Genomic DNA, 8,934 nt, shown 5'->3' with positions numbered 1-8,934 from the left:
GAAAACAAAGGAGAAGCCGACAGTGGCCCACTAGGTTCACTGCAGGATCCAGAGAAACCATACAAACTTAAGAATTCTGCCACAAGAGGGAGCAAGAAGCAGGAAGCAGGTGTACCCTTAGGTTGAGAGAACTTCAGAATCTCTAGCAGAGCTAACAAGAGCATTTCTCTCCCAAGAGCAGCTAGTAAAGACTGGAGAAGGTGACTGTCATTTCAAATGTAAAGGACTGTAAAAGAACATGAAAAATCCAGAAAACATGATACCACCAAAGGTGCACAAGAATCTTTAGTAACTAACCCCATAGAAAAGGGGATCTATGTTTTACCTGATTAAGAATTCAAAACAGCTATTTAAAGGAAGCTCAGTGAGCTAAAAAGAAAACACAGAAAGATAATTCAAGGAAATCAGGAAAACGATGCATAACCAAATGAGAAGTGTAATAAAGAGATAGAAAACATAAAATAGGACCAAACAGAAATTCTTTTTTTTTTTTTAAAGAATTTTATTTATTTATTTGACAGAGAGAGAGAGAAAGATCACAAGTAGGCAGAGAGGCAGGCAGAGAGAGGCAGGGAAGCAGGCTCCCTGCTGAGCAGAGAGCCTGACGCGGGTCTCGACCTCAGGACCCCGAGACCATAGCCTGAGCTGAAGGCAGAGGCTTTATCCACTGAGCCACCCAATCACCCCCCAAACAGAAATTCTTGAGGTAAAGAATGTAATGAATAAAATGAAAAAGGCAACAGAAAGCACCAAGAGCAGAATGAATCAAGCAGAAAAAAGAATCAGTGAGGTAGAAAAGAGGAGAAATTCAGAGGAGGACAAAAGCAGAAGAATAAAAGTGTGAAGAAAGCTTTCTCATGGTAGAAGGGAAGCAATCTGCAAATTGCTAGAGAACCAGAGGGGGCAGAAAGTTTATTTAAAGAAATAATAGCTAGAACTCCCAAATCCGGAGGAGAGATCTGTCCCTCCAAGTTGAGGAAGCTCATAGGACTCCAAACAAATTCAATCTAAAATGATGTTCTCCAAGATGCGTTAAAATGAAGGTGTCAAAAGTCAAAGACAGAATCTTAAAAGCAGTAAGAGAAATGAAACGTCACTTATAAGAGAACCCCCGTAGGCTATCAGCGGATTTCTAGGCAGAAACATTACAGGTTAGGAGAGAGCAGGGTGATATGTCCAAAGTTCTGAAAGAAAAAGCTGCCGATCAAGAATACTCTATCTGGGGGGCGCCTAGGTGGCTCACTGAGTTAAGCCGCTGCCTTCAGCTCAGGTCATGATCTCAGGGTCCTGGGATCGAGCCCCGCATTGGACTCTCTGCTCGGCGGGAAGCCTGCTTCCTCCTCTCTCTCTGCCTGCCTCTCTGCCTGCTTGTGATCTCTCTCTGTCAAGTAAATAAATAAAATCTTTAAAAAAAAAAAAAAAGGAATACTCTATCTGGTAAAAGTTATCCTTCAGAAATGAGAGATACAGATATTCCCAGAAAAACAGAAGCCGAGGAAGGGCATCACCACTCAACCTGCCTTACCAGAAATGTTGAAAGGAGCTCTTCAAGCTCAGATGAAAGGGTGCTAATGAGTAGCATGAAAACACACACACATACACGGTCCGATTTAGAATACTCTAAAACTAATATGGTGGTGTATAACCTTGGAACTGTAGTATAAAGGTTTAAAATATTAAAAATAACTATAGCTACAATACAGGCATGCCTCAGGAATGTTCCAGGTTTGGGTCCAGACCACCGCAATCAAGCAAGTATCATATGAAAGTGCATCAAATGAATTTTTGAATTTCCCAGGGCATATAAAGGTTATGTTTATACTATACTGTAGTATCTTAGTGTGCAAAAGCTTTGTATCTAAAAAATGCACATATTTTAAAAATATTGCTAAAGTGCTGACCATTATCTGATCTTTTAGCAAGATCATAGATCACCATAAAAATATACTAGTAATTAGAAAGCTTGAAATACTGTGCAGATTACCAAAATATGACACAGAGATATACAGTGGGCAATTGCTATTGGAAAAAATGGCACCATAGTGCCTGGTTGGGCCTCTGCCTTCAGCTCTGGTCATGATCTCAGGATCCTGGAATCAAGCCCCATATTGGGCTCCCTGCTCAATGGGGAGCCTGCTTCCCCCTCTCCTACTCTCTGCCTACTTGTGTTCTCTGTCAAATAAATAAATAAAGGGATGCCTGGGTGACTTAGTCGGTTAAGCAGCTGCCTTCGGCTCAGGTCATGATTCTGGGGTCCTGGGATGGAGTCCCGCATTGGGCTCCTTGCTCAGCAGGGACCCTGCTTCTCTCTCTGCCTCTACCTGCCACTCTGCTTGCTTGTGCTCTCTCTCTCAGACAAATAAATAAATAATCTCTTTAAAATAAATAAATAAAATCTTAAAAATAAATAAAAGAAAGAAAAGAAAAATGGCACCCATAGACTTGTTCACGGTAGGATTGCCACAAACCTTCAGTCTGTAGAAAACACAGTATCTGTGAAGCACAGTAAAGTGGAGTGCAACAAAATGGGAGATGGCTGCAATCTGCGAGTACACAGCATAAAGAGAGGAAAATTGTGACATCAAAACGTAAAATCGGGAGTCATTGGGTAGAGTTTTTGTATGTGAATAAAGGTAACTTGTTATCAGCATAAAATGTGGTCACAGCTAAAAGATGCCTTACAAAGGCTTCATGCTAACGGGAAAGCAAAAATCTATAGTAGATTCCCAAAAGATAAAGGGAAGGGAGTCAAAGCATAACACTACAGAAAACCATCAGTTCACAGAGGAGGGCAGTCAGAGAGAAAGATGTGGAAAAGGGAAGTATGAAAAAGCCAGAAAACAGTAAAATTGCATTATTAAGTTTTTACCTATCAATAATTACTCATGTAAATGGATTAAATTCTCCAATCAAAAGGTATAGAGAGTTGTTGGATCGATTAAAAAAAACAAGGCCCAACTAAATGCTGCCTACCAGAGACTCACCTCAGCTTTAAAGACACACATAAGCTCAAAGTGAAGGATGGAAAATGATATTCTATGCAAGTGGAAATCAAAAGAGAGAAGGCCTAGCTATACTTACATCAGACAAAATAGATTTTGAGCTAAATGGTAACAAGAGACAAAGAGGGGCAGCATATAAAAATAAAGGAATCAATTAATCGTGAATATATAATTATATATATCAAACATCAAACACCTAAATATATTAATCAAATACTAACAGATCTGAAGATAGAAAGAGAAAACAATTCAGTAATAGTAAGGGACTTTAATATTCCACTTTCAACAATGGACAGATCATCGAGACAGAAAATCACTAAGGAAACAACAGACTTAAATTATATTTTAGACCAAATGAACCTTACAGATATATATAGAACATTCCATCCAACACATTCTTCTCGAGCACATGTGGCATGTTTTTTAGGACAGATCACACAATACATCACAAAACAAGCCTTAGCAAATTTAAGAAGATTGAAATCATACTAAATATCTTTCCCAACCACAATGGTATGAAACTAGAAATCAGTAACAGGATGAAAGCTAGAAAATTAACAAATGTGTGGAAAGTAAACATTACACAACTGAACAACCAATGGATCAAAGAAGAAATTAAGAGGGAAATTTTTAAAAATTCTTGAAACAAACAAAAAACAAAACACAATATATCAAAACTTGTAGGATGCAGCAAAAGCAGTTTAGAGTGGTAAATGCCTACATTGAGAAGAACAACAAGAACAAACTATGCTCAGTCTGGCACAGGAAGGAAATAACAAAGAGCAGAAAGAATGAGATAGAGACCAGGAAAGCAACAAAAAGGATCAATGAAATTGGGAGCTGATTTTGTTTTTAAAGATAGGGAACTATAGAAGACCCCAAGTAACCAAAGCAATCCTGAGAAAGAAAAACAAAAACAAAGTTAGACGTATTGGACTTTCTGGTTTCAAACTATACTACAAAATTAACCAAACACTATGATACTGACACAAAAATTGGACCAGTGGAACAGAATGGAAAGCCCAGAAATAAACTCAAGCATAGCCAACTAATATTTGACGAAGCTGCCAAGAATTCTCAGTGGGGAAATAAATGCTGTTGGGAAAACTGAGTAACCACATTCAGAAGAATGAAATTGTATCTCTCTCTTATCCCACTCACAAAAATTAACTCGAAGTGGATTAAAGACTTAAACGTAAGCCTGGAAACCTTAAGAATCCTGAAGAAAATAGTAAAAATTAGGGGGGAAAGTTCCTTAGCATTGGTCTTGCCAGTGATTTTTTTTTTATATGACACCAAAAGCTCAAGTAACAAAAGCAAAAATTAACAAGTAGGACTATATAAAATAAAGTTTCCTTCTACCTAGCAAAGGAAATGACAAAATGAAAAGGTAATCTACAGAATATAAGAAAATATTCACAAATTATGTCTTATAAGAGGATAATATTCAAATACATAAAGAACCCATAGAACACAAAGTTAAAAATCCCATTAAAAATTATCAGAAGGGGGCGCCTGGGTGGCTCAGTGGGTTAAGTCGCTGCCTTCGGCTCAGGTCATGATCTCAGGGTCCTGGGATCGAGTTCCGCATCGGGCTCTCTGCTAAGCAGGGAGCCTGCTTCCTCCTCTCTCTCTCTCTGCCTGCCTCTCTGCCTACTTGTGATCTCTCTCTGTCAAATAAATAATAAAATCTTTTAAAAAAATGTTTAAAAATTATCAGAGGAACTGACTAGACATTTTTCTAAAGAAGGACATACAAAGATACTCCATTACTAATTATCAGGGAAATGCAAACCAAAACCACAATGAGTACCTCACACCTGTTAGAACAGCTATCACCAAAAAACAAGAGGTAAGTATTGGCGAGGATTTGGACGTGCACCCTCCGTGGGAATGTGAATTGAACAGTCACTAAAGAAAATGGCATGGTTGGGCACCTGGGTGGCTCAGTGGGTTAAGCCTTTGCCTTCAGCTCAAGTCATGATCTCAGGGTCCTAGGATCGAGCCCCGCATCAAGCCCTGCATTGGGCTCTCTCCTCAGCAGGGAGCCTGCTTCCCCCTTTCTCTCTCTGCCTGCCTCTCTGCCTACTTGTGATCTCTGTCAAATGAATAAATAAAATCTTTATAAAAAAAAAAAAAAGAAAGAAAATGGGATGGAGATTCCTTAAAAAATGAAAACTAGAACTATCATACGATTTGTCAATCTCACTCCTGGGTATACATCCAAAGCAAATGAAGTCAGGACCTCAGAGAGATATCCGCACTCCCACGTTCATTGCAGCATTATTCACAATAGCCAACACGTGGAAATAACCGACGTGTCCATCAACAGATGAGTGGATAAAGAAGATATGGTGTGGGTGTTATGTATGAGTACTATTCAGTCATGAAAGAAGGAAATCCTGCCATTTGTAACAACATGGATGGAACTTGAGGGAATTATATTAGATGAAATAAGTCAGGTGGAGAAAGATACTGTATGCTCTTGCATGTAGAATCTAAAAAAGATAGAAACAGTAGAATGATGTTTGCCAGGAGCTGGGGGGCCTGGGAGAAATACAGAGATGTCAGTCAAAAGGTACAAACGTCCAGTTAGAAACGAAAAATTTGGGGCACCTGGGTGGCTCAATGGGTTGGGCCCAAGGTTTTGAAAACTGATTTCCTTGACCCCGATTTTGACCTCAGGCTCTACCTTCCAATTGATTAAGTTCTTCTTTCCAGTTTATCTCTTAATTCAGGCAAAAGACTCTGTGGGTAAAGCATCCTGTGAAGGGAACCGAAGTTATACCCCCCAACCCCAAACAAAAAGGACTGCCCTGAGCTAGCAAGACCTCAGGCAACTGACTATAAGACAATGATCAACCTGACCTTTACTGCCCGCCAGCCAACCTTTGTCTCACCTTTTCCTTATATAAACCTAGAAGTATTTTCAGCACTTTGGACACAGTCTTTGTGATGTTACCAATGTCCACTGTCTTCCCAGTGTTGGCCTCACTGTTGGCCTGCTTTACCACTGCAGGTCTCTCTGCTTTGGATTTTGTCCCTGGAGAGTGGTCACACCTGGTCTGGCTGGGACCCCCAGAAGACCCCTGTGTTGCACCCCTGCGACCTGGTCACAGTTTCCTTCTTTCTCTTCATTTCTTTGTTTCTTTCACCTTATTTTTCTCCCTGGATTCACCTGCTCTGATTGCTCTAAGCCTCTGTGCTATCATCTTTTCCAAGTCTAGAACCAAGACTCATGCAGCCATGAAGGACTGTGATATAAATACAGGAGTATTTAAAATGAGCCCAGGCGGGGTGCCTGGGTGGCTCAGTGGGTTAAGCCTCTGCCTTCAGCTCGGGTTGTGGTCTCAGGATCCTAGGATCAGCCCCATCAGGCTCTGCTCAGCGGGGAGCCTGCTTCCCCTTCTCTCTCTGCCTACTTGTGATCTCTGTCTGTCAAATAAATAAATAAAGTCTTTAAAAATAAAAAAACTTAAGGGCACCTGGGTGGCTCAGTGGGTTAAGCCGCTGCCTTCAGCTCAGGTCATGATCTCAGGATCCTGGGATCGAGTCCCGCATCGGGATCTCTGCTCAGCGGGGAGCCTGTTTCCCTCTCTCTCTCTCTGCCTGCCTCTCTGTCTACTGTGAACTCTCTCTGTCAAATAAATAAATAAAATCTTTAAAAAATAAATAAATAAAAATAAAATAAAAAAACTTAAAAAAAATAAAAATAAAAATAAAATGAGCCCAGGGGCACAAAGGTGGCTCTGTCATGAAGCGTCTGCCTTCAGCTCAGGTCATGATCCAAGGTCCTGGGATTGAGCCCAGTATGGGGTTCCCTGCTCAGCGGGGAGCCTGCTTCTCCCTCTCCCTCTGCCTGCTGCTCCCCCTACTTGGGTTCTTGCTCTGTCAAATAAATAAATAAAATTTTTAAAAATATATTTAAAAATAAAATAAAATGAGCCCATATTCTCCCTTGTTCTCCTCACCATTCCTCTCGGCCTCTCACAGAGGCATCTGAGTCCACTGGCATGGAAATGGATAGACCCAGTGACGTAAATGAGAGGGATCACCAACAGACCAATGGAACACAATGCTGAGCCCCAAAACAGTGCTGCACAACATGGAAGCTGCAGTGTCTCAGAGACTATAAACACCATTATCTGTGAGACATATCCTGATTCTCAGTGTGTTAAAATAAGAAAAATTGTGGAGTCCCTTCTAATGCCCAATCTTCTATGGCATTCCCAGTCCCTCCCAGCCCAGTGGACCTCACACCTTAGGCTGTCCCCGAATGCATGTTCTTTTCATCCCACATGGGGGGCTCAGAACATTGTCCAGGGCGCAGGTAGCCTTTAGGATGGCCCTCCGTGACCTAGTATTCATGTCTCTCCTATAATCTCCTTCTTCTGCATGTGGGCTGGACCTGGTGATTTCCTTCCAAATACAGCTGGGTGGACTCAAAAGCTGAGTCAGGCTTTGCTGAAGCTAAGAGCCGGAGGTTGTCAGATAACTTGTCAGATAACTATGTTCCTCATAGCTGGACACCAAGTCCTTTTATTCAAGGGAGAACTGAACAGTTAGTATCAAACAAATCCGATATACTAAAAAACAGGTGTTTATACTGATATTCAAAACTAACGACACCTTTAATAATCAGGATTGGATGTTACTAGGGCATACCTTTTCCCTGCAAACTGAGAAAGCGCAAGAATTAAACATTTATTCAGTCGTTGCCATATGAACTGCACTGTAGTCTAAGAAAACAATTACTGAAAGTACATATTTATAGTAAACACCCAGTAATAAATGAAGATGAATGGTAGGATGAAGTAATCATTTTGCAATCCCCCAATGATATCATGGATCTAGGAAATAATCATTAACAGATGCTAATGCCATTAATTAATACATTAATGGGAGTATACTAACAGAGAGATCAAACCTATTATCATTTAAATCCAGTTACAATTCTTACTCTCATTATAAGATGCTTTTTAATTAACAAGGAGATACAGCTTCACTTATGAAGTATTTTTATCTATAAAATTCAAACAATCTAACAAACATCAAGATCATATGAGTGATAAAACAGCACACAGGAAGTGATCTGTCAAGTCCAGGAAGTAGAAAATTCTACAGGATAAGTTACCTACATTTTTCAACAATAAGGCTGAGAAAAAGGGCCTTGGTAAATTGCTACAGATAAAAAAAATTTAGGGGGCAAATCAACCACATGCAATGTGTGAATCCTTTCTGAATCCTGATTTAAATAAATCAACTGAAAAGGGGGCATTTTTAAGACTGTGGACAATTTGAACACATACTGATTATTATATAATACTAAAATTATTGTTAAAACTATAAGATAAATAATGGCAATATGATTATGGAAAAAAGTCCCATGTATTATAGACAGATGCTGTAGTATTGAGAGTAAATGATACAATGTCTATTATTTGCTTTAGAGCAAATATACTAATGTAAGGGATAGATGAAACAAGATTGGCAAATGTTAAAAAATAGTTGGAATATGGGGTGCCTGGGTGACTCACTGGGTTAAGCCTCTGCCTTTGGCTCAGATCATGATCCCAGGGTCCTGGGATCGAGCCCCACATCAGGCTCTCTGCTCAGCAGGGAGAGCCTGCTTCCCCCTCTCTCTCTGCCTGCCTCTCTGCCTACTTGTGATCTCTCTCTGTCAAATAAATAAATAACATCTTTTTAAAAAAATAGTTGAAATAGTTAAAAACCGGTGGATGGATACATTAAGGTTCATTAAACTATTCTACTCCGTTGGTATCTTATATTTTCCTATAATAAAATTTTGAAATAAAAATAGAACAGAGGTGCTTGGGTTGTTCAAGTCAAGATCCTGGGGTCCTGGGACTGAGCCCCGCGTGGGGCTCCCTGTTCAGCGGGGAATCTGCGTCTCTCCCTCCATCTTGTGCCC

The sequence above is a fragment of the Mustela nigripes genome, chromosome 12, assembly GCF_022355385.1.
Source record: "Mustela nigripes isolate SB6536 chromosome 12, MUSNIG.SB6536, whole genome shotgun sequence".
Classification (NCBI taxonomy): Eukaryota; Metazoa; Chordata; class Mammalia; order Carnivora; family Mustelidae; genus Mustela; species Mustela nigripes.
Note: the sequence above shows the minus strand (reverse complement) of the source record.